Source organism: Crinia signifera, chromosome 1 (assembly GCF_055691185.1).
Source record: "Crinia signifera chromosome 1, ASM5569118v1, whole genome shotgun sequence".
In the NCBI taxonomy this organism is placed as follows: domain Eukaryota; kingdom Metazoa; phylum Chordata; class Amphibia; order Anura; family Myobatrachidae; genus Crinia; species Crinia signifera.
This window is the reverse complement of record NC_139217.1, coordinates 229,930,557-229,955,453: the sequence shown is the minus strand read 5'-3', so window position 1 is coordinate 229,955,453 and position 24,897 is coordinate 229,930,557. Positions and strand designations below refer to the sequence as shown.

At 40.1% G+C, this 24,897-nt stretch overlaps 36 non-coding genes and 17 pseudogenes across 36 annotated transcripts; all 53 read left to right on the top strand.

Annotated features, from left to right (window-relative positions):
• The first annotated feature begins 278 nt into the window (after positions 1-278).
• LOC146046360 (5S ribosomal RNA) lies at positions 279-397 on the top strand. Its single transcript, XR_014465863.1, has one exon. It is a non-coding gene; the product is annotated as a 5S ribosomal RNA (ribosomal RNA).
• A 345-nt stretch (positions 398-742) lies between these two features.
• Positions 743-861, top strand: LOC146046628 (5S ribosomal RNA). The gene has a single exon (XR_014465955.1). It is a non-coding gene; the product is annotated as a 5S ribosomal RNA (ribosomal RNA).
• Positions 862-1,206: 345 nt separating this feature from the next.
• On the top strand, positions 1,207-1,325 carry LOC146037014 (5S ribosomal RNA). Its single transcript, XR_014460978.1, has one exon. It is a non-coding gene; the product is annotated as a 5S ribosomal RNA (ribosomal RNA).
• Positions 1,326-1,671: 346 nt separating this feature from the next.
• LOC146034643 (5S ribosomal RNA) lies at positions 1,672-1,790 on the top strand. Its single transcript, XR_014460053.1, has one exon. It is a non-coding gene; the product is annotated as a 5S ribosomal RNA (ribosomal RNA).
• Positions 1,791-2,135: 345 nt separating this feature from the next.
• On the top strand, positions 2,136-2,254 carry LOC146046345 (5S ribosomal RNA). The gene has a single exon (XR_014465857.1). It is a non-coding gene; the product is annotated as a 5S ribosomal RNA (ribosomal RNA).
• A 345-nt stretch (positions 2,255-2,599) lies between these two features.
• On the top strand, positions 2,600-2,718 carry LOC146046617 (5S ribosomal RNA). Its single transcript, XR_014465954.1, has one exon. It is a non-coding gene; the product is annotated as a 5S ribosomal RNA (ribosomal RNA).
• Positions 2,719-3,063: 345 nt separating this feature from the next.
• LOC146046595 (5S ribosomal RNA) lies at positions 3,064-3,182 on the top strand. The gene has a single exon (XR_014465952.1). It is a non-coding gene; the product is annotated as a 5S ribosomal RNA (ribosomal RNA).
• Positions 3,183-3,527: 345 nt separating this feature from the next.
• On the top strand, positions 3,528-3,646 carry LOC146036960 (5S ribosomal RNA). Its single transcript, XR_014460974.1, has one exon. It is a non-coding gene; the product is annotated as a 5S ribosomal RNA (ribosomal RNA).
• Positions 3,647-3,992: 346 nt separating this feature from the next.
• Positions 3,993-4,111, top strand: LOC146042286 (5S ribosomal RNA). The gene has a single exon (XR_014463825.1). It is a non-coding gene; the product is annotated as a 5S ribosomal RNA (ribosomal RNA).
• A 345-nt stretch (positions 4,112-4,456) lies between these two features.
• On the top strand, positions 4,457-4,575 carry LOC146035294 (5S ribosomal RNA; annotated as a pseudogene).
• A 345-nt stretch (positions 4,576-4,920) lies between these two features.
• On the top strand, positions 4,921-5,039 carry LOC146035288 (5S ribosomal RNA; annotated as a pseudogene).
• Positions 5,040-5,384: 345 nt separating this feature from the next.
• Positions 5,385-5,503, top strand: LOC146036518 (5S ribosomal RNA; annotated as a pseudogene).
• A 345-nt stretch (positions 5,504-5,848) lies between these two features.
• Positions 5,849-5,967, top strand: LOC146036894 (5S ribosomal RNA). The gene has a single exon (XR_014460972.1). It is a non-coding gene; the product is annotated as a 5S ribosomal RNA (ribosomal RNA).
• A 345-nt stretch (positions 5,968-6,312) lies between these two features.
• On the top strand, positions 6,313-6,431 carry LOC146034114 (5S ribosomal RNA). The gene has a single exon (XR_014459526.1). It is a non-coding gene; the product is annotated as a 5S ribosomal RNA (ribosomal RNA).
• A 345-nt stretch (positions 6,432-6,776) lies between these two features.
• On the top strand, positions 6,777-6,895 carry LOC146046190 (5S ribosomal RNA). The gene has a single exon (XR_014465781.1). It is a non-coding gene; the product is annotated as a 5S ribosomal RNA (ribosomal RNA).
• A 345-nt stretch (positions 6,896-7,240) lies between these two features.
• LOC146036611 (5S ribosomal RNA) lies at positions 7,241-7,359 on the top strand (annotated as a pseudogene).
• A 345-nt stretch (positions 7,360-7,704) lies between these two features.
• Positions 7,705-7,823, top strand: LOC146036160 (5S ribosomal RNA; annotated as a pseudogene).
• A 345-nt stretch (positions 7,824-8,168) lies between these two features.
• On the top strand, positions 8,169-8,287 carry LOC146036853 (5S ribosomal RNA). Its single transcript, XR_014460971.1, has one exon. It is a non-coding gene; the product is annotated as a 5S ribosomal RNA (ribosomal RNA).
• Positions 8,288-8,632: 345 nt separating this feature from the next.
• Positions 8,633-8,751, top strand: LOC146036781 (5S ribosomal RNA). Its single transcript, XR_014460964.1, has one exon. It is a non-coding gene; the product is annotated as a 5S ribosomal RNA (ribosomal RNA).
• A 345-nt stretch (positions 8,752-9,096) lies between these two features.
• LOC146046417 (5S ribosomal RNA) lies at positions 9,097-9,215 on the top strand. Its single transcript, XR_014465883.1, has one exon. It is a non-coding gene; the product is annotated as a 5S ribosomal RNA (ribosomal RNA).
• A 345-nt stretch (positions 9,216-9,560) lies between these two features.
• Positions 9,561-9,669, top strand: LOC146040362 (5S ribosomal RNA; annotated as a pseudogene).
• Positions 9,670-10,014: 345 nt separating this feature from the next.
• LOC146036512 (5S ribosomal RNA) lies at positions 10,015-10,133 on the top strand (annotated as a pseudogene).
• Positions 10,134-10,478: 345 nt separating this feature from the next.
• On the top strand, positions 10,479-10,597 carry LOC146047002 (5S ribosomal RNA). The gene has a single exon (XR_014465989.1). It is a non-coding gene; the product is annotated as a 5S ribosomal RNA (ribosomal RNA).
• Positions 10,598-10,942: 345 nt separating this feature from the next.
• Positions 10,943-11,061, top strand: LOC146036699 (5S ribosomal RNA). Its single transcript, XR_014460935.1, has one exon. It is a non-coding gene; the product is annotated as a 5S ribosomal RNA (ribosomal RNA).
• Positions 11,062-11,406: 345 nt separating this feature from the next.
• Positions 11,407-11,525, top strand: LOC146036155 (5S ribosomal RNA; annotated as a pseudogene).
• Positions 11,526-11,870: 345 nt separating this feature from the next.
• Positions 11,871-11,989, top strand: LOC146036617 (5S ribosomal RNA). Its single transcript, XR_014460882.1, has one exon. It is a non-coding gene; the product is annotated as a 5S ribosomal RNA (ribosomal RNA).
• Positions 11,990-12,334: 345 nt separating this feature from the next.
• Positions 12,335-12,453, top strand: LOC146046409 (5S ribosomal RNA). Its single transcript, XR_014465880.1, has one exon. It is a non-coding gene; the product is annotated as a 5S ribosomal RNA (ribosomal RNA).
• Positions 12,454-12,798: 345 nt separating this feature from the next.
• Positions 12,799-12,907, top strand: LOC146040351 (5S ribosomal RNA; annotated as a pseudogene).
• A 345-nt stretch (positions 12,908-13,252) lies between these two features.
• On the top strand, positions 13,253-13,371 carry LOC146036503 (5S ribosomal RNA; annotated as a pseudogene).
• A 345-nt stretch (positions 13,372-13,716) lies between these two features.
• LOC146036540 (5S ribosomal RNA) lies at positions 13,717-13,835 on the top strand. Its single transcript, XR_014460836.1, has one exon. It is a non-coding gene; the product is annotated as a 5S ribosomal RNA (ribosomal RNA).
• A 345-nt stretch (positions 13,836-14,180) lies between these two features.
• LOC146036465 (5S ribosomal RNA) lies at positions 14,181-14,299 on the top strand. The gene has a single exon (XR_014460819.1). It is a non-coding gene; the product is annotated as a 5S ribosomal RNA (ribosomal RNA).
• A 345-nt stretch (positions 14,300-14,644) lies between these two features.
• On the top strand, positions 14,645-14,763 carry LOC146035710 (5S ribosomal RNA; annotated as a pseudogene).
• Positions 14,764-15,108: 345 nt separating this feature from the next.
• LOC146037282 (5S ribosomal RNA) lies at positions 15,109-15,227 on the top strand (annotated as a pseudogene).
• A 345-nt stretch (positions 15,228-15,572) lies between these two features.
• On the top strand, positions 15,573-15,691 carry LOC146036397 (5S ribosomal RNA). Its single transcript, XR_014460816.1, has one exon. It is a non-coding gene; the product is annotated as a 5S ribosomal RNA (ribosomal RNA).
• Positions 15,692-16,036: 345 nt separating this feature from the next.
• On the top strand, positions 16,037-16,155 carry LOC146047178 (5S ribosomal RNA). Its single transcript, XR_014466005.1, has one exon. It is a non-coding gene; the product is annotated as a 5S ribosomal RNA (ribosomal RNA).
• A 345-nt stretch (positions 16,156-16,500) lies between these two features.
• LOC146047079 (5S ribosomal RNA) lies at positions 16,501-16,619 on the top strand. The gene has a single exon (XR_014465996.1). It is a non-coding gene; the product is annotated as a 5S ribosomal RNA (ribosomal RNA).
• Positions 16,620-17,240: 621 nt separating this feature from the next.
• Positions 17,241-17,359, top strand: LOC146046584 (5S ribosomal RNA). Its single transcript, XR_014465951.1, has one exon. It is a non-coding gene; the product is annotated as a 5S ribosomal RNA (ribosomal RNA).
• Positions 17,360-17,704: 345 nt separating this feature from the next.
• Positions 17,705-17,823, top strand: LOC146035761 (5S ribosomal RNA; annotated as a pseudogene).
• Positions 17,824-18,168: 345 nt separating this feature from the next.
• LOC146036348 (5S ribosomal RNA) lies at positions 18,169-18,287 on the top strand. The gene has a single exon (XR_014460804.1). It is a non-coding gene; the product is annotated as a 5S ribosomal RNA (ribosomal RNA).
• Positions 18,288-18,632: 345 nt separating this feature from the next.
• Positions 18,633-18,751, top strand: LOC146045801 (5S ribosomal RNA). The gene has a single exon (XR_014465615.1). It is a non-coding gene; the product is annotated as a 5S ribosomal RNA (ribosomal RNA).
• Positions 18,752-19,096: 345 nt separating this feature from the next.
• On the top strand, positions 19,097-19,215 carry LOC146032954 (5S ribosomal RNA). Its single transcript, XR_014458370.1, has one exon. It is a non-coding gene; the product is annotated as a 5S ribosomal RNA (ribosomal RNA).
• Positions 19,216-19,560: 345 nt separating this feature from the next.
• On the top strand, positions 19,561-19,679 carry LOC146037318 (5S ribosomal RNA; annotated as a pseudogene).
• Positions 19,680-20,024: 345 nt separating this feature from the next.
• LOC146047377 (5S ribosomal RNA) lies at positions 20,025-20,143 on the top strand. Its single transcript, XR_014466023.1, has one exon. It is a non-coding gene; the product is annotated as a 5S ribosomal RNA (ribosomal RNA).
• A 345-nt stretch (positions 20,144-20,488) lies between these two features.
• On the top strand, positions 20,489-20,607 carry LOC146036295 (5S ribosomal RNA). Its single transcript, XR_014460795.1, has one exon. It is a non-coding gene; the product is annotated as a 5S ribosomal RNA (ribosomal RNA).
• A 345-nt stretch (positions 20,608-20,952) lies between these two features.
• LOC146035281 (5S ribosomal RNA) lies at positions 20,953-21,071 on the top strand (annotated as a pseudogene).
• A 345-nt stretch (positions 21,072-21,416) lies between these two features.
• On the top strand, positions 21,417-21,535 carry LOC146036494 (5S ribosomal RNA; annotated as a pseudogene).
• A 345-nt stretch (positions 21,536-21,880) lies between these two features.
• Positions 21,881-21,999, top strand: LOC146036149 (5S ribosomal RNA; annotated as a pseudogene).
• Positions 22,000-22,344: 345 nt separating this feature from the next.
• LOC146046749 (5S ribosomal RNA) lies at positions 22,345-22,463 on the top strand. The gene has a single exon (XR_014465966.1). It is a non-coding gene; the product is annotated as a 5S ribosomal RNA (ribosomal RNA).
• A 345-nt stretch (positions 22,464-22,808) lies between these two features.
• Positions 22,809-22,927, top strand: LOC146046859 (5S ribosomal RNA). Its single transcript, XR_014465976.1, has one exon. It is a non-coding gene; the product is annotated as a 5S ribosomal RNA (ribosomal RNA).
• Positions 22,928-23,272: 345 nt separating this feature from the next.
• LOC146046257 (5S ribosomal RNA) lies at positions 23,273-23,391 on the top strand. The gene has a single exon (XR_014465810.1). It is a non-coding gene; the product is annotated as a 5S ribosomal RNA (ribosomal RNA).
• Positions 23,392-23,736: 345 nt separating this feature from the next.
• On the top strand, positions 23,737-23,855 carry LOC146046573 (5S ribosomal RNA). The gene has a single exon (XR_014465950.1). It is a non-coding gene; the product is annotated as a 5S ribosomal RNA (ribosomal RNA).
• Positions 23,856-24,200: 345 nt separating this feature from the next.
• On the top strand, positions 24,201-24,319 carry LOC146033517 (5S ribosomal RNA). Its single transcript, XR_014458931.1, has one exon. It is a non-coding gene; the product is annotated as a 5S ribosomal RNA (ribosomal RNA).
• A 345-nt stretch (positions 24,320-24,664) lies between these two features.
• Positions 24,665-24,783, top strand: LOC146046562 (5S ribosomal RNA). The gene has a single exon (XR_014465949.1). It is a non-coding gene; the product is annotated as a 5S ribosomal RNA (ribosomal RNA).
• Positions 24,784-24,897: the final 114 nt, after the last annotated feature.

Below are 24,897 nucleotides of genomic sequence, written 5' to 3'. Positions count from 1 at the left end.
GCCAGCACAGACATTTGGAAGAGGTCAAACATACACAATAGCCATCACCTAAAGACTTACCACACTGTTTAGGCCCAATTCCAACTACTTTTGGCAGCTAAACAGTGTTGAGCCTCTTTTGTAGTTTTATTTAAGACCCCCTGCTAATATCATGTCCTGTAGGTCTTTTTACATTACCAACACATGATTTTTTTCAGTAAGCCAATACAGTTAGGAAACTTTTGTATTAGCTTACCTGGTGATAGATTTAGAAGAGGGCAAAAAAGTGCCTGTATCTCACCTACAGCCATACCACATTGGATAGGCCCAATCTTGTCTGATCTTGGAAGCTAAGCAGTGTTGGGCCTGGTTAGTACTTGGGTGGGAGACCACATGGGAACACCAGGTGCTGTAGGTTTTTTCAAATTACTGGCAAATTGTTTTTATTCTCTAGCTATTTAAATTGGAAACTTTTTCTTTTTATTGCCAGTACAGACATTTGGAAGAGGTCAAACAGACACAATAGCCATCACCTAAAGACTTACCACACTGTTTAGGCCCAATTCCAACTGCTTTTGGCAGCTTAACAGTGTTGAGCCTTTTTAGTAGTTTAATTTAAGACCCCCTGCTAATATCATGTCCTGTAGGTCTTTTTACATTACCAACACATGATTTTTTTCAGTAAGCCAATACAGTTAGGAAACTTTTTTATTAGCTTACCTGGTGATAGATGTAGAAGAGGGCAAAAAAGTGCCTGCATCTCACCTACAGCCATACCACATTGGATAGTCCCAATCTTGTCTGATCTTGGAAGCTAAGCAGTGTTGGGCCTGGTTAGTACTTGGGTGGGAGACCACATGGGAACACCAGGTGCTGTAGGTTTTTTCACATTACTGGCAAATTGTTTTTATTCTCTAGCTATTTAAATTGGAAACTTTTTCTTTTTATTGCCAGCACAGACATTTGGAAGAGGTCAAACAGACACAATAGCCATCACCTAAAGACTTACCACACTGTTTAGGCCCAATTCCAACTGCTTTTGGCAGCTAAACAGTGTTGAGCCTCTTTAGTAGTTTAATTTAAGACCCCCTGCTAATATCATGTTCTGTAGGTCTTTTTACATTACCAACACATGATTTTTTTCAGTAAGCCAATACAGTTAGGAAACTTTTGTATTAGCTTACCTGGTGATAGATGTAGAAGAGGGCAAAAAAGTGCATGTATCTCACCTACAGCCATACCACATTGGATAGGCCCAATCTCGTCTGATCTTGGAAGCTAAGCAGTGTTGGGCCTGGTTAGTACTTGGGTGGGAGACCACATGGGAACACCAGGTGCTGTAGGTTTTTTTCACATTACTGGCAAATTGTTTTTATTCTCTAGCTATTTAAATTGGAAACTTTTTCTTTTTATTGCCAGTACAGACATTTGGAAGAGGTCAAACAGACACAATAGCCATCACCTAAAGACTTACCACACTGTTTAGGCCCAATTCCAACTGCTTTTGGCAGCTAAACAGTGTTGAGCCTCTTTAGTAGTTTAATTTAAGACCCCCTGCTAATATCATGTCCTGTAGGTCTTTTTACATTACCAACACATGATTTTTTTCAGTAAGCCAATACAGTTAGGAAACTTTTTTATTAGCTTACCTGGTGATAGATGTAGAAGAGGGCAAAAAAGTGCCTGTATCTCACCTACAGCCATTCCACATTGGATAGGCCCAATCTCGTCTGATCTTGGAAGCTAAGCAGTGTTGGGCCTGGTTAGTACTTGGGTGGGAGACCACATGGGAACACCATGTGCTGTAGGTTTTTTCACATTACTGGCAAATTGTTTTTATTCTCTAGCTATTTAAATTGGAAACTTTTTCTTTTTATTGCCAGTACAGACATTTGGAAGAGGTCAAACAGACACAATAGCCATCACCTAAAGACTTACCACACTGTTTAGGCCCAATTCCAACTGCTTTTGGCAGCTAAACAGTGTTGAGCCTCTTTAGTAGTTTAATTTAAGACCCCCTGCTAATATCATCTCCTGTAGGTCTTTTTACATTACCAACACGTGATTTTTTTCAATAAGCCAATACAGTTAGGAAACTTTTTTATTAGCTTACCTGGTGATAGATTTAGAAGAGGGCAAAAAAGTGCCTGTATCTCACCTACAGCCATACCACATTGGATAGGCCCAATCTTGTCTGATCTTGGAAGCTAAGCAGTGTTGGGCCTGGTTAGTACTTGGGTGGGAGACCACATGGGAACACCAGGTGCTGTAGGTTTTTTCAAATTACTGGCAAATTGTTTTTATTCTCTAGCTATTTAAATTGGAAACTTTTTCTTTTTATTGCCAGTACAGACATTTGGAAGAGGTCAAACAGACACAATAGCCATCACCTAAAGACTTACCACACTGTTTAGGCCCAATTCCAACTGCTTTTGGCAGCTTAACAGTGTTGAGCCTTTTTAGTAGTTTAATTTAAGACCCCCTGCTAATATCATGTCCTGTAGGTCTTTTTACATTACCAACACATGATTTTTTTCAGTAAGCCAATACAGTTAGGAAACTTTTTTATTAGCTTACCTGGTGATAGATGTAGAAGAGGGCAAAAAAGTGCCCGCATCTCACCTACAGCCATACCACATTGGATAGTCCCAATCTTGTCTGATCTTGGAAGCTAAGCAGTGTTGGGCCTGGTTAGTACTTGGGTGGGAGACCACATGGGAACACCAGGTGCTGTAGGTTTTTTCACATTACTGGCAAATTGTTTTTATTCTCTAGCTATTTAAATTGGAAACTTTTTCTTTTTATTGCCAGCACAGACATTTGGAAGAGGTCAAACAGACACAATAGCCATCACCTAAAGACTTACCACACTGTTTAGGCCCAATTCCAACTGCTTTTGGCAGCTTAACAGGGTTGAGCCTTTTTAGTAGTTTAATTTAAGACCCCCTGCTAATATCATGTCCTGTAGGTCTTTTTACATTACCAACACATGATTTTTTTCAGTAAGCCAATACAGTTAGGAAACTTTTTTATTAGCTTACCTGGTGATAGATGTAGAAGAGGGCAAAAAAGTGCCTGCATCTCACCTACAGCCATACCACATTGGATAGTCCCAATCTTGTCTGATCTTGGAAGCTAAGCAGTGTTGGGCCTGGTTAGTACTTGGGTGGGAGACCACATGGGAACACCAGGTGCTGTAGGTTTTTTCACATTACTGGCAAATTGTTTTTATTCTCTAGCTATTTAAATTGGAAACTTTTTCTTTTTATTGCCAGCACAGACATTTGGAAGAGGTCAAACAGACACAATAGCCATCACCTAAAGACTTACCACACTGTTTAGGCCCAATTCCAACTGCTTTTGGCAGCTAAACAGTGTTGAGCCTCTTTAGTAGTTTAATTTAAGACCCCCTGCTAATATCATGTTCTGTAGGTCTTTTTACATTACCAACACATGATTTTTTTCAGTAAGCCAATACAGTTAGGAAACTTTTGTATTAGCTTACCTGGTGATAGATGTAGAAGAGGGCAAAAAAGTGCATGTATCTCACCTACAGCCATACCACATTGGATAGGCCCAATCTCGTCTGATCTTGGAAGCTAAGCAGTGTTGGGCCTGGTTAGTACTTGGGTGGGAGACCACATGGGAACACCAGGTGCTGTAGGTTTTTTTCACATTACTGGCAAATTGTTTTTATTCTCTAGCTATTTAAATTGGAAACTTTTTCTTTTTATTGCCAGTACAGACATTTGGAAGAGGTCAAACAGACACAATAGCCATCACCTAAAGACTTACCACACTGTTTAGGCCCAATTCCAACTGCTTTTGGCAGCTAAACAGTGTTGAGCCTCTTTAGTAGTTTAATTTAAGACCCCCTGCTAATATCATGTCCTGTAGGTCTTTTTACATTACCAACACATGATTTTTTTCAGTAAGCCAATACAGTTAGGAAACTTTTTTATTAGCTTACCTGGTGATAGATGTAGAAGAGGGCAAAAAAGTGCCTGTATCTCACCTACAGCCATTCCACATTGGATAGGCCCAATCTCGTCTGATCTTGGAAGCTAAGCAGTGTTGGGCCTGGTTAGTACTTGGGTGGGAGACCACATGGGAACACCAGGTGCTGTAGGTTTTTTCACATTACTGGCAAATTGTTTTTATTCTCTAGCTATTTAAATTGGAAACTTTTTCTTTTTATTGCCAGTACAGACATTTGGAAGAGGTCAAACAGACACAATAGCCATCACCTAAAGACTTACCACACTGTTTAGGCCCAATTCCAACTGCTTTTGGCAGCTAAACAGTGTTGAGCCTCTTTAGTAGTTTAATTTAAGACCCCCTGCTAATATCATCTCCTGTAGGTCTTTTTACATTACCAACACGTGATTTTTTTCAATAAGCCAATACAGTTAGGAAACTTTTTTATTAGCTTACCTGGTGATAGAAGAATAAGAGGGCAATAAAGTCCCTGTATCTCACTTACAGCCATACCACATTGGATTGGCCCAATCTCGTCCGATCTTGGAAGCTAAGCAGTGTTGGGCCTGGTTAGTACTTGGGTGGGAGACCACATGAGAACACCAGGTTCTGTAGGTTTTTTCACATTACTGGCAAATTGTTTTTATTCTCTAGCTATTTAAATTGGAAACTTTTTCTTTTTATTGCCAACACAGACATTTGGAAGAGGTCAAACAGACACAATAGCCATCACCTAAAGACTTACCACACTGTTTAGGCCCAATTCCAACTGCTTTTGGCAGCTAAACAGTGTTGAGCCTCTTTAGTAGTTTAATTTAAGACCCCCTGCTAATATCATCTCCTGTAGGTCTTTTTACATTACCAACACGTGATTTTTTTCAATAAGCCAATACAGTTAGGAAACTTTTTTATTAGCTTACCTGGTGATAGAAGAATAAGAGGGCAATAAAGTCCCTGCATCTCACTTACAGCCATACCACATTGGATTGGCCCAATCTCGTCCGATCTTGGAAGCTAAGCAGTGTTGGGCCTGGTTAGTACTTGGGTGGGAGACCACATGAGAACACCAGGTTCTGTAGGTTTTTTCACATTACTGGCAAATTGTTTTTATTCTCTAGCTATTTAAATTGGAAACTTTTTCTTTTTATTGCCAACACAGACATTTGGAAGAGGTCAAACAGACACAATAGCCATCACCTAAAGACTTACCACACTGTTTTGGCCCAATTCCAACTGCTTTTGGCAGCTAAACAGTGTTGAGCCTCTTTAGTAGTTTAATTTAAGACCCCCTGCTAATATCATGTCCTGTAGGTCTTTTTACATTACCAACACATGATTTTTTTCAGTAAGCCAATACAGTTAGGACACTTTTTTATTAGCTTACCTGGTGATAGAAGTAGAAGAGGGCAAAAAAGTGCCTGTATCTCACCTAAAGCCATACCACATTGGATCGGCCCAATATCGTCCGATCTTGGAAGCTAAGCAGTGTTGGGCCTGGTTAGTACTTGGGTGGGAGACCACATGGGAACACCAGGTGCTGTAGGTTTTTTCACATTACTGGCAAATTGTTTTTATTCTCTAGCTATTTAAATTGGAAACTTTTTCTTTTTATTGCCAGTACAGACATTTGGAAGAAGTCAAACCGACACAATAGCCATCACCTAAAGACTTACCACACTGTTTAGGCCCAATTCCAACTGCTTTTGGCAGCTTAACAGTGTTGAGCCTCTTTAGTAGTTTCATTTAAGACCCCCTGCTAATATCATGTCCTGTAGGTCTTTTTACATTACCAACACATGATTTTTTTCAGTAAGCCAATACAGTTAGGAAACTTTTTTATTAGCTTACCTGGTGATAGATGTAGAAGAGGGCAAAAAAGTGCATGTATCTCACCTACAGCCATACCACATTGGATAGGCCCAATCTCGTCTGATCTTGGAAGCTAAGCAGTGTTGGGCCTGGTTAGTACTTGGGTGGGAGACCACATGGGAACACCAGGTGCTGTAGGTTTTTTCACATTACTGGCAAATTGTTTTTATTCTCTAGCTATTTAAATTGGAAACTTTTTCTTTTTATTGCCAGTACAGACATTTGGAAGAGGTCAAACAGACACAATAGCCATCACCTAAAGACTTACCACACTGTTTAGGCCCAATTCCAACTGCTTTTGGCAGCTAAACAGTGTTGAGCCTCTTTAGTAGTTTAATTTAAGACCCCCTGCTAATATCATGTCCTGTAGGTCTTTTTACATTACCAACACATGATTTTTTTCAGTAAGCCAATACAGTTAGGAAACTTTTTTATTAGCTTACCTGGTGATAGATGTAGAAGAGGGCAAAAAAGTGCCTGTATCTCACCTACAGCCATACCACATTGGATAGGCCCAATCTCGTCTGATCTTGGAAGCTAAGCAGTGTTGGGCCTGGTTAGTACTTGGGTCGGAGACCACATGGGAACACCAGGTGCTGTAGGTTTTTTCACATTACTGGCAAATTGTTTTTATTCTCTAGCTATTTAAATTGGAAACTTTTTCTTTTTATTGCCAGTACAGACATTTGGAAGAGGTCAAACAGACACAATAGCCATCACCTAAAGACTTACCACACTGTTTAGGCCCAATTCCAACTGCTTTTGGCAGCTAAACAGTGTTGAGCCTCTTTAGTAGTTTAATTTAAGACCCCCTGCTAATATCATCTCCTGTAGGTCTTTTTACATTACCAACACGTGATTTTTTTCAATAAGCCAATACAGTTAGGAAACTTTTTTATTAGCTTACCTGGTGATAGAAGAATAAGAGGGCAATAAAGTCCCTGTATCTCACTTACAGCCATACCACATTGGATCGGCCCAATCTCGTCCGATCTTGGAAGCTAAGCAGTGTTGGGCCTGGTTAGTACTTGGGTGGGAGACCACATGAGAACACCAGGTGCTGTAGGTTTTTTCACATTACTGGCAAATTGTTTTTATTCTCTAGCTATTTAAATTGGAAACTTTTTCTTTTTATTGCCAACACAGACATTTGGAAGAGGTCAAACAGACACAATAGCCATCACCTAAAGACTTACCACACTGTTTTGGCCCAATTCCAACTGCTTTTGGCAGCTAAACAGTGTTGAGCCTCTTTAGTAGTTTAATTTAAGACCCCCTGCTAATATCATGTCCTGTAGGTCTTTTTACATTACCAACACATGATTTTTTTCAGTAAGCCAATACAGTTAGGACACTTTTTTATTAGCTTACCTGGTGATAGAAGTAGAAGAGGGCAAAAAAGTGCCTGTATCTCACCTACAGCCATACCACATTGGATCGGCCCAATATCGTCCGATCATGGAAGCTAAGCAGTGTTGGGCCTGGTTAGTACTTGGGTGGGAGACCACATGGGAACACCAGGTGCTGTAGGTTTTTTCACATTACTGGCAAATTGTTTTTATTCTCTAGCTATTTAAATTGGAAACTTTTTCTTTTTATTGCCAGTACAGACATTTGGAAGAAGTCAAACCGACACAATAGCCATCACCTAAAGACTTACCACACTGTTTAGGCCCAATTCCAACTGCTTTTGGCAGCTTAACAGTGTTGAGCCTCTTTAGTAGTTTAATTTAAGACCCCCTGCTAATATCATGCCCTGTAGGTCTTTTTACATTACCAACACATGATTTTTTTCAGTAAGCCAATACAGTTAGGAAACTTTTTTATTAGCTTACCTGGTGATAGATGTAGAAGAGGGCAAAAAAGTGCCTTTATCTCACCTACAGCCATACCACATTGGATAGGCCCAATCTCGTCTGTTCTTTGAAGCTAAGCAGTGTTGGGCCTGGTTAGTACTTGGGTGGGAGACCACATGGGAACACCAGGTGCTGTAGATTTTTTCACATTACTGGCAAATTGTTTTTATTCTCTAGCTATTTAAATTGGAAACTTTTTCTTTTTATTGCCAGCACAGACATTTGGAAGAGGTCAAACAGACACAATAGCCATCACCTAAAGACTTACCACACTGTTTAGGCCCAATTCCAACTGCTTTTGGCAGCTAAACAGTGTTGAGCCTCTTTAGTAGTTTAATTTAAGACCCCCTGCTAATATCATGTCCTGTAGATCTTTTTACATTACCAACACATGATTTTTTTCAGTAAGCCAATACAGTTAGGAAACTTTTTTATTAGCTTACCTGGTGATAGATGTAGAAGAGGGCAAAAAAGTGCCTGTATCTCACCTACAGCCATACCACATTGGATAGGCCCAATCTCGTCTGATCTTGGAAGCTAAGCAGTGTTGGGCCTGGTTAGTACTTGGGTGGGAGACCACATGGGAACACCAGGTGCTGTAGGTTCTTTCACATTACTGGCAAATTATTTTTATTCTCTAGCTATTTAAATTGGAAACTTTTTCTTTTTATTGCCAGCACAGACATTTGGAAGAGGTCAAACAGACACAATAGCCATCACCTAAAGACTTACCACACTGTTTAGGCCCAATTCCAACTGCTTTTGGCAGCTAAACAGTGTTGAGCCTCTTTAGTAGTTTAATTTAAGACCCCCTGCTAATATCATGTCCTGTAGGTCTTTTTACATTACCAACACATGATTTTTTTCAGTAAGCCAATACAGTTAGGAAACTTTTTTATTAGCTTACCTGGTGATAGATGTAGAAGAGGGCAAAAAAGTGCATGTATCTCACCTACAGCCATACCACATTGGATAGGCCCAATCTCGTCTGATCTTGGAAGCTAAGCAGTGTTGGGCCTGGTTAGTACTTGGGTGGGAGACCACATGGGAACACCAGGTGCTGTAGGTTTTTTCACATTACTGTCAAATTGTTTTTATTCTCTAGCTATTTAAATTGGAAACTTTTTCTTTTTATTGCCAGTACAGACATTTGGAAGAGGTCAAACAGACACAATAGCCATCACCTAAAGACTTACCACACTGTTTAGGCCCAATTCCAACTGCTTTTGGCAGCTAAACAGTGTTGAGCCTCTTTAGTAGTTTAATTTAAGACCCCCTGCTAATATCATGTCCTGTAGGTCTTTTTACATTACCAACACATGATTTTTTTCAGTAAGCCAATACAGTTAGGAAACTTTTTTATTAGCTTACCTGGTGATAGATGTAGAAGAGGGCAAAAAAGTGCCTGTATCTCACCTACAGCCATACCACATTGGATAGGCCCAATCTCGTCTGATCTTGGAAGCTAAGCAGTATTGGGCCTGGTTAGTACTTGGGTGGGAGACCACATGGGAACACCAGGTGCTGTAGGTTTTTTCACATTACTGGCAAATTGTTTTTATTCTCTAGCTATTTAAATTGGAAACTTTTTCTTTTTATTGCCAGTACAGACATTTGGAAGAGGTCAAACAGACACAATAGCCATCACCTAAAGACTTACCACACTGTCTAGGCCCAATTCCAACTGCTTTTGGCAGCTAAACAGTGTTGAGCCTCTTTAGTAGTTTAATTTAAGACCCCCTGCTAATATCATCTCCTGTAGGTCTTTTTACATTACCAACACGTGATTTTTTTCAATAAGCCAATACAGTTAGGAAACTTTTTTATTAGCTTACCTGGTGATAGAAGAATAAGAGGGCAATAAAGTCCCTGTATCTCACTTACAGCCATACCACATTGGATTGGTCCGATCTTGGAAGCTAAGCAGTGTTGGGCCTGGTTAGTACTTGGGTGGGAGACCACATGAGAACACCAGGTTCTGTAGGTTTTTTCACATTACTGGCAAATTGTTTTTATTCTCTAGCTATTTAAATTGGAAACTTTTAATTTTTATTGCCAACACAGACATTTGGAAGAGGTCAAACAGACACAATAGCCATCACCTAAAGACTTACCACACTGTTTTGGCCCAATTCCAACTGCTTTTGGCAGCTAAACAGTGTTGAGCCTCTTTAGTAGTTTAATTTAAGACCCCCTGCTAATATCATGTCCTGTAGGTCTTTTTACATTACCAACACATGATTTTTTTCAGTAAGCCAATACAGTTAGGACACTTTTTTATTAGCTTACCTGGTGATAGAAGTAGAAGAGGGCAAAAAAGTGCCTGTATCTCACCTAAAGCCATACCACATTGGATCGGCCCAATATCGTCCGATCTTGGAAGCTAAGCAGTGTTGGGCCTGGTTAGTACTTGGGTGGGAGACCACATGGGAACACCAGGTGCTGTAGGTTTTTTCACATTACTGGCAAATTGTTTTTATTCTCTAGCTATTTAAATTGGAAACTTTTTCTTTTTATTGCCAGTACAGACATTTGGAAGAAGTCAAACCGACACAATAGCCATCACCTAAAGACTTACCACACTGTTTAGGCCCAATTCCAACTGCTTTTGGCAGCTTAACAGTGTTGAGCCTCTTTAGTAGTTTCATTTAAGACCCCCTGCTAATATCATGTCCTGTAGGTCTTTTTACATTACCAACACATGATTTTTTTCAGTAAGCCAATACAGTTAGGAAACTTTTTTATTAGCTTACCTGGTGATAGATGTAGAAGAGGGCAAAAAAGTGCATGTATCTCACCTACCGCCATACCACATTGGATAGGCCCAATCTCGTCTGATCTTGGAAGCTAAGCAGTGTTGGGCCTGGTTAGTACTTGGGTGGGAGACCACATGGGAACACCAGGTGCTGTAGGTTTTTTCACATTACTGGCAAATTGTTTTTATTCTCTAGCTATTTAAATTGGAAACTTTTTCTTTTTATTGCCAGTACAGACATTTGGAAGAGGTCAAACAGACACAATAGCCATCACCTAAAGACTTACCACACTGTTTAGGCCCAATTCCAACTGCTTTTGGCAGCTAAACAGTGTTGAGCCTCTTTAGTAGTTTAATTTAAGACCCCCTGCTAATATCATGTCCTGTAGGTCTTTTTACATTACCAACACATGATTTTTTTCAGTAAGCCAATACAGTTAGGAAACTTTTTTATTAGCTTACCTGGTGATAGATGTAGAAGAGGGCAAAAAAGTGCCTGTATCTCACCTACAGCCATACCACATTGGATAGGCCCAATCTCGTCTGATCTTGGAAGCTAAGCAGTGTTGGGCCTGGTTAGTACTTGGGTGGGAGACCACATGGGAACACCAGGTGCTGTAGGTTTTTTCACATTACTGGCAAATTGTTTTTATTCTCTAGCTATTTAAATTGGAAATTTTTTCTTTTTATTGCCAGTACAGACATTTGGAAGAAGTCAAACCGACACAATAGCCATCACCTAAAGACTTACCACACTGTTTAGGCCCAATTCCAACTGCTTTTGGCAGCTTAACAGTGTTGAGCCTCTTTAGTAGTTTAATTTAAGACCCCCTGCTAATATCATGTCCTGTAGGTCTTTTTACATTACCAACACATGATTTTTTTCAGTAAGCCAATACAGTTAGGAAACTTTTTTATTAGCTTACCTGGTGATAGATGTAGAAGAGGGCAAAAAAGTGCCTTTATCTCACCTACAGCCATACCACATTGGATAGGCCCAATCTCGTCTGTTCTTTGAAGCTAAGCAGTGTTGGGCCTGGTTAGTACTTGGGTGGGAGACCACATGGGAACACCAGGTGCTGTAGATTTTTTCACATTACTGGCAAATTGTTTTTATTCTCTAGCTATTTAAATTGGAAACTTTTTCTTTTTATTGCCAGCACAGACATTTGGAAGAGGTCAAACAGACACAATAGCCATCACCTAAAGACTTACCACACTGTTTAGGCCCAATTCCAACTGCTTTTGGCAGCTAAACAGTGTTGAGCCTCTTTAGTAGTTTAATTTAATACCCCCTGCTAATATCATGTCCTGTAGATCTTTTTACATTACCAACACATGATTTTTTTCAGTAAGCCAATACAGTTAGGAAACTTTTTTATTAGCTTACCTGGTGATAGATGTAGAAGAGGGCAAAAAAGTGCCTGTATCTCACCTACAGCCATACCACATTGGATAGGCCCAATCTCGTCTGATCTTGGAAGCTAAGCAGTGTTGGGCCTGGTTAGTACTTGGGTGGGAGACCACATGGGAACACCAGGTGCTGTAGGTTCTTTCACATTACTGGCAAATTATTTTTATTCTCTAGCTATTTAAATTGGAAACTTTTTCTTTTTATTGCCAGCACAGACATTTGGAAGAGGTCAAACAGACACAATAGCCATCACCTAAAGACTTACCACACTGTTTAGGCCCAATTCCAACTGCTTTTGGCAGCTAAACAGTGTTGAGCCTCTTTAGTAGTTTAATTTAAGACCCCCTGCTAATATCATGTCCTGTAGGTCTTTTTACATTACCAACACATGATTTTTTTCAGTAAGCCAATACAGTTAGGAAACTTTTTTATTAGCTTACCTGGTGATAGATGTAGAAGAGGGCAAAAAAGTGCCTGTATCTCACCTACAGCCATACCACATTGGATAGGCCCAATCTCGTCTGATCTTGGAAGCTAAGCAGTATTGGGCCTGGTTAGTACTTGGGTGGGAGACCACATGGGAACACCAGGTGCTGTAGGTTTTTTCACATTACTGGCAAATTGTTTTTATTCTCTAGCTATTTAAATTGGAAACTTTTTCTTTTTATTGCCAGTACAGACATTTGGAAGAGGTCAAACAGACACAATAGCCATCACCTAAAGACTTACCACACTGTTTAGGCCCAATTCCAACTGCTTTTGGCAGCTAAACAGTGTTGAGCCTCTTTAGTAGTTTAATTTAAGACCCCCTGCTAATATCATCTCCTGTAGGTCTTTTTACATTACCAACACGTGATTTTTTTCAATAAGCCAATACAGTTAGGAAACTTTTTTATTAGCTTACCTGGTGATAGAAGAATAAGAGGGCAATAAAGTCCCTGTATCTCACTTACAGCCATACCACATTGGATTGGTCCGATCTTGGAAGCTAAGCAGTGTTGGGCCTGGTTAGTACTTGGGTGGGAGACCACATGAGAACACCAGGTTCTGTAGGTTTTTTCACATTACTGGCAAATTGTTTTTATTCTCTAGCTATTTAAATTGGAAACTTTTAATTTTTATTGCCAACACAGACATTTGGAAGAGGTCAAACAGACACAATAGCCATCACCTAAAGACTTACCACACTGTTTTGGCCCAATTCCAACTGCTTTTGGCAGCTAAACAGTGTTGAGCCTCTTTAGTAGTTTAATTTAAGACCCCCTGCTAATATCATGTCCTGTAGGTCTTTTTACATTACCAACACATGATTTTTTTCAGTAAGCCAATACAGTTAGGACACTTTTTTATTAGCTTACCTGGTGATAGAAGTAGAAGAGGGCAAAAAAGTGCCTGTATCTCACCTAAAGCCATACCACATTGGATCGGCCCAATATCGTCCGATCTTGGAAGCTAAGCAGTGTTGGGCCTGGTTAGTACTTGGGTGGGAGACCACATGGGAACACCAGGTGCTGTAGGTTTTTTCACATTACTGGCAAATTGTTTTTATTCTCTAGCTATTTAAATTGGAAACTTTTTCTTTTTATTGCCAGTACAGACATTTGGAAGAAGTCAAACCGACACAATAGCCATCACCTAAAGACTTACCACACTGTTTAGGCCCAATTCCAACTGCTTTTGGCAGCTTAACAGTGTTGAGCCTCTTTAGTAGTTTCATTTAAGACCCCCTGCTAATATCATGTCCTGTAGGTCTTTTTACATTACCAACACATGATTTTTTTCAGTAAGCCAATACAGTTAGGAAACTTTTTTATTAGCTTACCTGGTGATAGATGTAGAAGAGGGCAAAAAAGTGCATGTATCTCACCTACAGCCATACCACATTGGATAGGCCCAATCTCGTCTGATCTTGGAAGCTAAGCAGTGTTGGGCCTGGTTAGTACTTGGGTGGGAGACCACATGGGAACACCAGGTGCTGTAGGTTTTTTCACATTACTGGCAAATTGTTTTTATTCTCTAGCTATTTAAATTGGAAACTTTTTCTTTTTATTGCCAGTACAGACATTTGGAAGAGGTCAAACAGACACAATAGCCATCACCTAAAGACTTACCACACTGTTTAGGCCCAATTCCAACTGCTTTTGGCAGCTAAACAGTGTTGAGCCTCTTTAGTAGTTTAATTTAAGACCCCCTGCTAATATCATGTCCTGTAGGTCTTTTTACATTACCAACACATGATTTTTTTCAGTAAGCCAATACAGTTAGGAAACTTTTTTATTAGCTTACCTGGTGATAGATGTAGAAGAGGGCAAAAAAGTGCCTGTATCTCACCTACAGCCATACCACATTGGATAGGCCCAATCTCGTCTGATCTTGGAAGCTAAGCAGTGTTGGGCCTGGTTAGTACTTGGGTGGGAGACCACATGGGAACACCAGGTGCTGTAGGTTTTTTCACATTACTGGCAAATTGTTTTTATTCTCTAGCTATTTAAATTGGAAACTTTTTCTTTTTATTGCCAGTACAGACATTTGGAAGAGGTCAAACAGACACAATAGCCATCACCTAAAGACTTACCACACTGTTTAGGCCCAATTCCAACTGCTTTTGGCAGCTAAACAGTGTTGAGCCTCTTTAGTAGTTTAATTTAAGACCCCCTGCTAATATCATCTCCTGTAGGTCTTTTTACATTACCAACACGTGATTTTTTTCAATAAGCCAATACAGTTAGGAAACTTTTTTATTAGCTTACCTGGTGATAGAAGAATAAGAGGGCAATAAAGTCCCTGTATCTCACTTACAGCCATACCACATTGGATCGGCCCAATCTCGTCCGATCTTGGAAGCTAAGCAGTGTTGGGCCTGGTTAGTACTTGGGTGGGAGACCACATGAGAACACCAGGTGCTCTAGGTTTTTTCACATTACTGGCAAATTGTTTTTATTCTCTAGCTATTTAAATTGGAAACTTTTTCTTTTTATTGCCAACACAGACATTTGGAAGAGGTCAAACAGACACAATAGCCATCACCTAAAGACTTACCACACTGTTTTGGCCCAATTCCAACTGCTTTTGGCAGCTAAACAGTGTTGAGCCTCTTTAGTAGTTTAATTTAAGACCCCCTGCTAATATCATGTCCTGTAGGTCTTTTTACATTACCAACACATGATTTTTTTCAGTAAGCCAATACAGTTAGGACACTTTTTTATTAGCTTACCTGGTGATAGAAGTAGAAGAGGGCAAAAAAGTGCCTGTATCTCACCTACAGCCATACCACATTGGATCGGCCCAATATCGTCTGATCATGGAAGCTAAGCAGTGTTGGGCCTGGTTAGTACTTGGGTGGGAGACCACATGGGAACACCAGGTGCTGTAGATTTTTTCACATTACTGGCAAATTGTTTTTATTCTCTAGCTATTTAAATTGGAAACTTTTTCTTTTTATTGCCAGCACAGACATTTGGAAGAGGTCAAACAGACACAATAGCCATCACCTAAAGACTTACCACACTGTTTAGGCCCAATTCCAACTGCTTTTGGCAGCTAAACAGTGTTGAGCCTCTTTAGTAGTTTAATTTAAGACCCCCTGCTAATATCATGTCCTGTAGATCTTTTTACATTACCAACACATGATTTTTTTCAGTAAGCCAATACAGTTAGGAAACTTTTTTATTAGCTTACCTGGTGATAGATGTAGAAGAGGGCAAAAAAGTGCCTGTATCTCACCTACAGCCATACCACATTGGATAGGCCCAATCTCGTCTGATCTTGGAAGCTAAGCAGTGTTGGGCCTGGTTAGTACTTGGGTGGGAGACCACATGGGAACACCAGGTGCTGTAGGTTCTTTCACATTACTGGCAAATTGTTTTTATTCTCTAGCTATTTAAATTGGAAACTTTTTCTTTCTATTGCCAGCACAGACATTTGTAAGAGGTCAAACAGACACAATAGCCATCACCTAAAGACTTACCACACTGTTTAGGCCCAATTCCAACTGCTTTTGGCAGCTAAACGGTGTTGAGCCTCTTTTGTAGTTTAATTTAAGACCCCCTGCTAATATCATGTCCTGTAGGTCTTTTTACATTACCAACACATGATTTTTTTCAGTAAGCCAATACAGTTAGGAAACTTTTGTATTAGCTTACCTGGTGATAGAAGTAGAAGAGGGCAAAAAAGTGCCTGTATCTCACCTACAGCCATACCACATTGGATAGGCCCAATCTCGTCTGATCTTTGAAGCTAAGCAGTGTTGGGCCTGGTTAGTACTTGGGTGGGAGACCACATGGGAACACCAGGTGCTGTAGGTTTTTTCACATTACTGGCAAATTGTTTTTATTCTCTAGCTATTTAAATTGGAAACTTTTTCTTTTTATTGCCAGTACAGACATTTGGAAGAAGTCAAACAGACACAATAGCCATCACCTAAAGACTTACCACACTGTTTAGGCCCAATTCCAACTGCTTTTGGCAGCTAAACAGTGTTGAGCCTCTTTAGTAGTTTAATTTAAGACCCCCTGCTAATATCATGTCCTGTAGGTCTTTTTACATTACCAACACATGATTTTTTTCAGTAAGCCAATACAGTTAGGAAACTTTTTTATTAGCTTACCTGGTGATAGATGTAGAAGAGGGCAAAAAAGTGCCTGTATCTCACCTACAGCCATACCACATTGGATAGGCCCAATCTCATCTGATCTTGGAAGCTAAGCAGTGTTGGACCTGTCTAGTACTTGGGTGGGAGACCGCATGGGAACACCAGGTGCTGTAGGTTTTTTCACATTACTGGCAAATTGTTTTTATTCTCTAGCTATTTAAATTGGAAACTTTTTCTTTTTATTGCCAGCACAGACATTTGAAAGAGGTCAAACAGACACAATAGCCATCACCTAAAGACTTACCACACTGTTTAGTCCCAATTCCAATTGCTTTTGGCAGCTAAACAGTGTTGAGCCTTTTTAGTAGTTTAATTTAAGACCCCCTGCTAATATCATGTCCTGTAGGTCTTTTTACATTACCAACACATGATTTTTTTCAGTAAGCCAATACAGTTAGGAAACTTTTTGGTACTTCTTTACTTTCACGGCGCCAGCATGGCGCCGCGCGTACTTCCGGGTTACGCTCGCCACCAATTAAGTAAAATAAACTAAGTTAACGCCATGCCAACATGGATAGTTCATACCTCCACTATCCATGTTGGCATGGAGTTGATTTTAATTAGCGTGGCGAGCGTAGCGAGCCACCGTGCCCGCAGCGTGGGCGAGCGAAGCGAGCCCCGCAAGGGGACTCTGACGCGCGGCGCCATGCTGGCGCCGTGAAAGTAAAGAAGTACCAACTTTTTTATTAGCTTACCTGGTGATAGATGTAGAAGAGGGCAAAAAAGTGCCTGTATCTCACCTACAGCCATACCACATTGGATAGTCCCAATCTTGTCTGATCTTGGAAGCTAAGCAGTGTTGGGCCTGGTTAGTACTTGGGTGGGAGACCACATGGGAACACCAGGTGCTGTAGGTTTTTTCACATTACTGGCAAATTGTTTTTATTCTCTAGCTATTTAAATTGGAAACTTTTTCTTTTTATTGCCAGCACAGACATTTGGAAGAGGTCAAACAGACACAATAGCCATCACCTAAAGACTTACCACACTGTTTAGGCCCAATTCCAACTGCTTTTGGCAGCTAAACAGTGTTGAGCCTCTTTAGTAGTTTAATTTAAGACCCCCTGCTAATATCATGTCCTGTAGGTCTTTTTACATTACCAACACATGATTTTTTTCAGTAAGCCAATACAGTTAGGAAACTTTTGTATTAGCTTACCTGGTGATAGAAGTAAAAGAGGGCAAAAAAGTGCCTGTATCTCACCTACAGCCATACCACATTGGATAGGCCCAATCTCGTCTGATCTTGGAAGCTAAGCAGTGTTTGGCCTGGTTAGTTCTTGGGTGGGAGACCACATGGGAACACCAGGTGCTGTAGGTTTTTTCACATTACTGGCAAATTGTTTTTATTCTCTAGCTATTTAAATTGGAAACTTTTTCTTTTTATTGCCAGCACAGACATTTGGAAGAGGTCAAACAGACACAATAGCCATCACCTAAAGACTTACCACACTGTTTAGGCCCAATTCCAACTGCTTTTGGCAGCTAAACAGTGTTGAGCCTCTTTTGTAGTTTTATTTAAGACCCCCTGCTAATATCATGTCCTGTAGGTCTTTTTACATTACCAACACATGATTTTTTTCAGTAAGCCAATACAGTTAGGAAACTTTTGTATTAGCTTACCTGGTGATAGATGTAGAAGAGGGCAAAAAAGTGCCTGTATCTCACCTACAGCCATACCACATTGGATAGGCCCAATCTCGTCTGATCTTGGAAGCTAAGCAGTGTTGGGCCTGGTTAGTACTTGGGTGGGAGACCACATGGGAACACCAGGTGCTGTAGGTTTTTTCAAATTACTGGCAAATTGTTTTTATTCTCTAGCTATTTAAATTGGAAACTTTTTCTATTTATTGCCAGTACAGACATTTGGAAGAGGTCAAACAGACACAATAGCCATCACCTAAAGACTTACCACACTGTTTAGGCCCAATTCCAACTGCTTTTGGCAGCTAAACAGTGTTGAGCCTTTTTAGTAGTTTAATTTAAGACCCCCTGCTAATATCATGTCCTGTAGGTCTTTTTACATTACCAACACATGATTTTTTTCAGTAAGCCAATACAGTTAGGAAACTTTTTTATTAGCTTACCTGGTGATAGATGTAGAAGAGGGCAAAAAAGTGCCTGTGTCTCACCTACAGCCATACCACATTGGATAGTCCCAATCTTGTCTGAACTTGGAAGCTAAGCAGTGTTGGGCCTGGTTAGTACTTGGGTGGGAGACCACATGGGAACACCAGGTGCTGTAGGTTTTTTCACATTACTGGCAAATTGTTTTTATTCTCTAGCTATTTAAATTGGAAACTTTTTCTTTTTATTGCCAGCACAGACATTTGGAAGAGGTCAAACAGACACAATAGCCATCACCTAAAGACTTACCACACTGTTTAGGCCCAATTCCAACTGCTTTTGGCAGCTAAACAGTGTTGAGCCTCTTTAGTAGTTTAATTTAAGACCCCCTGCTAATATCATGTCCTGTAGGTCTTTTTACATTACCAACACATGATTTTTTTCAGTAAGCCAATACAGTTAGGAAACTTTTGTATTAGCTTACCTGGTGATAGAAGTAAAAGAGGGCAAAAAAGTGCCTGTATCTCACCTACAGCCATACCACATTGGATAGGCCCAATCTCGTCTGATCTTGGAAGCTAAGCAGTGTTTGGCCTGGTTAGTACTTGGGTGGGAGACCACATGGGAACACCAGGTGCTGTAGGTTTTTTCACATTACTGGCAAATTGTTTTTATTCTCTAGCTATTTAAATTGGAAACTTTTTCTTTTTATTGCCAGCACAGACATTTGGAAGAGGTCAAACAGACACAATAGCCATCACCTAAAGACTTACCACACTGTTTAGGCCCAATTCCAACTGCTTTTGGCAGCTAAACAGTGTTGAGCCTCTTTTGTAGTTTAATTTAAGACCCCCTGCTAATATCATGTCCTGTAGGTCTTTTTACATTACCAACACATGATTTTTTTCAGTAAGCCAATACAGTTAGGAAACTTTTGTATTAGCTTACCTGGTGATAGAAGTAGAAGAGGGCAAAAAAGTGCCTGTATCTCACCTACAGCCATACCACATCGGATTGGCCCAATCTCGTCTGATCTTTGAAGCTATGCAGTGTTGGACCTGGTTAGTACTTGGGTGGGAGACCACATGGGAACACCAGGTGCTGTAGGTTTTTTCACATTACTGGCAAATTGTTTTTATTCTCTAGCTATTTAAATTGGAAACTTTTTCTTTTTATTGCCAGTACAGACATTTGGAAGAAGTCAAACAGACACAATAGCCATCACCTAAAGACTTACCACACTGTTTAGGCCCAATTCCAACTGCTTTTGGCAGCTTAACAGTGTTGAGCCTCTTTAGTAGTTTCATTTAAGACCCCCTGCTAATATCATGTCCTGTAGGTCTTTTTACATTACCAACACATGATTTTTTTCAGTAAGCCAATACAGTTAGGAAACTTTTTTATTAGCTTACCTGGTGATAGATGTAGAAGAGGGCAAAAAAGTGCATGTATCTCACCTACAGCCATACCACATTGGATAGGCCCAATCTTGTCTGATCTTGGAAGCTAAGCAGTGTTGGGCCTGGTTAGTACTTGGGTGGGAGACCACATGGGAACACCAGGTGCTGTAGGTATTTTCACATTACTGGCAAATTGTTTTTATTCTCTAGCTATTTAAATTGGAAACGTTTTCTTTTTATTGCCAGTACAGACATTTGGAAGAGGTCAAACAGACACAATAGCCATCACCTAAAGACTTACCACACTGTTTAGGCCCAATTCCAACTGCTTTTGGCAGCTAAACAGTGTTGAGCCTCTTTAGTAGTTTAATTTAAGACCCCCTGCTAATATCATGTCCTGTAGGTCTTTTTACATTACCAACACATGATTTTTTTCAGTAAGCCAATACAGTTAGGAAACTTTTTTATTAGCTTACCTGGTGATAGATGTAGAAGAGGGCAAAAAAGTGCCTGTATCTCACCTACAGCCATACCACATTGGATAGGCCCAATCTCGTCTGATCTTGGAAGCTAAGCAGTGTTGGGCCTGGTTAGTACTTGGGTGGGAGACCACATGGGAACACCAGGTGCTGTAGGTTTTTTCACATTACTGGCAAATTGTTTTTATTCTCTAGCTATTTAAATTGGAAACTTTTTCTTTTTATTGCCAGTACAGACATTTGGAAGAGGTCAAACAGACACAATAGCCATCACCTAAAGACTTACCACACTGTTTAGGCCCAATTCCAACTGCTTTTGGCAGCTAAACAGTGTTGAGCCTCTTTAGTAGTTTAATTTAAGACCCCCTGCTAATATCATCTCCTGTAGGTCTTTTTACATTACCAACACGTGATTTTTTTCAATAAGCCAATACAGTTAGGAAACTTTTTTATTAGCTTACCTGGTGATAGAAGAATAAGAGGGCAATAAAGTCCCTGTATCTCACTTACAGCCATACCACATTGGATTGGCCCAATCTCGTCCGATCTTGGAAGCTAAGCAGTGTTGGGCCTGGTTAGTACTTGGGTGGGAGACCACATGAGAACACCAGGTTCTGTAGGTTTTTTCACATTACTGGCAAATTGTTTTTATTCTCTAGCTATTTAAATTGGAAACTTTTTCTTTTTATTGCCAACACAGACATTTGGAAGAGGTCAAACAGACACAATAGCCATCACCTAAAGACTTACCACACTGTTTTGGCCCAATTCCAACTGCTTTTGGCAGCTAAACAGTGTTGAGCCTCTTTAGTAGTTTAATTTAAGACCCCCTGCTAATATCATGTCCTGTAGGTCTTTTTACATTACCAACACATGATTTTTTTCAGTAAGCCAATACAGTTAGGACACTTTTTTATTAGCTTACCTGGTGATAGAAGTAGAAGAGGGCAAAAAAGTGCCTGTATCTCACCTAAAGCCATACCACATTGGATCGGCCCAATATCGTCCGATCTTGGAAGCTAAGCAGTGTTGGGCCTGGTTAGTACTTGGGTGGGAGACCACATGGGAACACCAGGTGCTGTAGGTTTTTTCACATTACTGGCAAATTGTTTTTATTCTCTAGCTATTTAAATTGGAAACTTTTTCTTTTTATTGCCAGTACAGACATTTGGAAGAAGTCAAACCGACACAATAGCCATCACCTAAAGACTTACCACACTGTTTAGGCCCAATTCCAACTGCTTTTGGCAGCTTAACAGTGTTGAGCCTCTTTAGTAGTTTCATTTAAGACCCCCTGCTAATATCATGTCCTGTAGGTCTTTTTACATTACCAACACATGATTTTTTTCAGTAAGCCAATACAGTTAGGAAACTTTTTTATTAGCTTACCTGGTGATAGATGTAGAAGAGGGCAAAAAAGTGCATTTATCTCACCTACAGCCATACCACATTGGATAGGCCCAATCTCGTCTGTTCTTTGAAGCTAAGCAGTGTTGGGCCTGGTTAGTACTTGGGTGGGAGACCACATGGGAACACCAGGTGCTGTAGATTTTTTCACATTACTGGCAAATTGTTTTTATTCTCTAGCTATTTAAATTGGAAACTTTTTCTTTTTATTGCCAGCACAGACATTTGGAAGAGGTCAAACAGACACAATAGCCATCACCTAAAGACTTACCACACTGTTTAGGCCCAATTCCAACTGCTTTTGGCAGCTAAACAGTGTTGAGCCTCTTTAGTAGTTTAATTTAAGACCCCCTGCTAATATCATGTCCTGTAGATCTTTTTACATTACCAACACATGATTTTTTTCAGTAAGCCAATACAGTTAGGAAACTTTTTTATTAGCTTACCTGGTGATAGATGTAGAAGAGGGCAAAAAAGTGCCTGTATCTCACCTACAGCCATACCACATTGGATAGGCACAATCTCGTCTGATCTTGGAAGCTAAGCAGTGTTGGGCCTGGTTAGTACTTGGGTGGGAGACCACATGGGAACACCAGGTGCTGTAGGTTCTTTCACATTACTGGCAAATTGTTTTTATTCTCTAGCTATTTAAATTGGAAACTTTTTCTTTTTATTGCCAGCACAGACATTTGGAAGAGGTCAAACAGACACAATAGCCATCACCTAAAGACTTACCACACTGTTTAGGCCCAATTCCAACTGCTTTTGGCAGCTAAACAGTGTTGAGCCTCTTTTGTAGTTTAATTTAAGACCCCCTGCTAATATCATGTCCTGTAGGTCTTTTTACATTACCAACACATGATTTTTTTCAGTAAGCCAATACAGTTAGGAAACTTTTGTATTAGCTTACCTGGTGATAGAAGTAGAAGAGGGCAAAAAAGTGCCTGTATCTCACCTACAGCCATACCACATTGGATAGGCCCAATCTCGTCTGATCTTAGAAGCTAAGCAGTGTTGGGCCTGGTTAGTACTTGGGTGGGAGACCACATGGGAACACCAGGTGCTGTAGGTTTTTTCACATTACTGGCAAATTGTTTTTATTCTCTAGCTATTTAAATTGGAAACTTTTTCTTTTTATTGCCAGTACAGACATTTGGAAGAAGTCAAACAGACACATTAGCCATCACCTAAAGACTTACCACACTGTTTAGGCCCAATTCCAACTGCTTTTGGCAGCTAAACAGTGTTGAGCCTCTTTAGTAGTTTAATTTAAGACCCCCTGCTAATATCATGTCCTGTAGGTCTTTTTACATTACCAACACATGATTTTTTTCAGTAAGCCAATACAGTTAGGAAACTTTTTTATTAGCTTACCTGGTGATAGATGTAGAAGAGGGCAAAAAAGTGCCTGTATCTCACCTACAGCCATACCACATTGGATAGGCCCAATCTCATCCGATCTTGGAAGCTAAGCAGTGTTGGACCTGTCTAGTACTTGGGTGGGAGACCGCATGGGAACACCAGGTGCTGTAGGTTTTTTCACATTACTGGCAAATTGTTTTTTTTCTCTAGCTATTTAAATTGGAAACTTTTTCTTTTTATTGCCAGCACAGACATTTGAAAGAGGTCAAACAGACACAATAGCCATCACCTAAAGACTTACCACACTGTTTAGGCCCAATTCCAACTGCTTTTGGCAGCTAAACAGTGTTGAGCCTTTTTAGTAGTTTAATTTAAGACCCCCTGCTAATATCATGTCCTGTAGGTCTTTTTATATTACCAACACATGATTTTTTTCAGTAAGCCAATACAGTTAGGAAACTTTTTTATTAGCTTACCTGGTGATAGATGTAGAAGAGGGCAAAAAAGTGCCTGTATCTCACCTACAGCCATACCACATTGGATAGTCCCAATCTTGTCTGATCTTGGAAGCTAAGCAGTGTTGGGCCTGGTTAGTACTTGGGTGGGAGACCACATGGGAACACCAGGTGCTGTAGGTTTTTTCACATTACTGGCAAATTGTTTTTATTCTCTTGCTATTTAAATTGGAAACTTTTTCTTTTTATTGCCAGCACAGACATTTGGAAGAGGTCAAACAGACACAATAGCCATCACCTAAAGACTTACCACACTGTTTAGGCCCAATTCCAACTGCTTTTGGCAGCTAAACAGTGTTGAGCCTCTTTTGTAGTTTTATTTAAGACCCCCTGCTAATATCATGTCCTGTAGGTCTTTTTACATTACCAACACATGATTTTTTTCAGTAAGCCAATACAGTTAGGAAACTTTTGTATTAGCTTACCTGGTGATAGATGTAGAAGAGGGCAAAAAAGTGCCTGTATCTCACCTACAGCCATACCACATTGGATTGGCCCAATCTTGTCTGATCTTGGAAGCTAAGCAGTGTTGGGCCTGGTTAGTACTTGGGTGGGAGACCACATGGGAACACCAGGTGCTGTAGGTTTTTTCAAATTACTGGCAAATTGTTTTTATTCTCTAGCTATTTAAATTGGAAACTTTTTCTTTTTATTGCCAGTACAGACATTTGGAAGAGGTCAAACAGACACAATAGCCATCACCTAAAGACTTACCACACTGTTTAGGCCCAATTCCAACTGCTTTTGGCAGCTAAACAGTGTTGAGCCTTTTTAGTAGTTTAATTTAAGACCCCCTGCTAATATCATGTCCTGTAGGTCTTTTTACATTACCAACACATGATTTTTTTCAGTAAGCCAATACAGTTAGGAAACTTTTTTATTAGCTTACCTGGTGATAGATGTAGAAGAGGGCAAAAAAGTGCCTGTATCTCACCTACAGCCATACCACATTGGATAGTCCCAATCTTGTCTGATCTTGGAAGCTAAGCAGTGTTGGGCCTGGTTAGTACTTGGGTGGGAGACCACATGGGAACACCAGGTGCTGTAGGTTTTTTCACATTACTGGCAAATTGTTTTTATTCTCTAGCTATTTAAATTGGAAACTTTTTCTTTTTATTGCCAGCACAGACATTTGGAAGAGGTCAAACAGACACAATAGCCATCA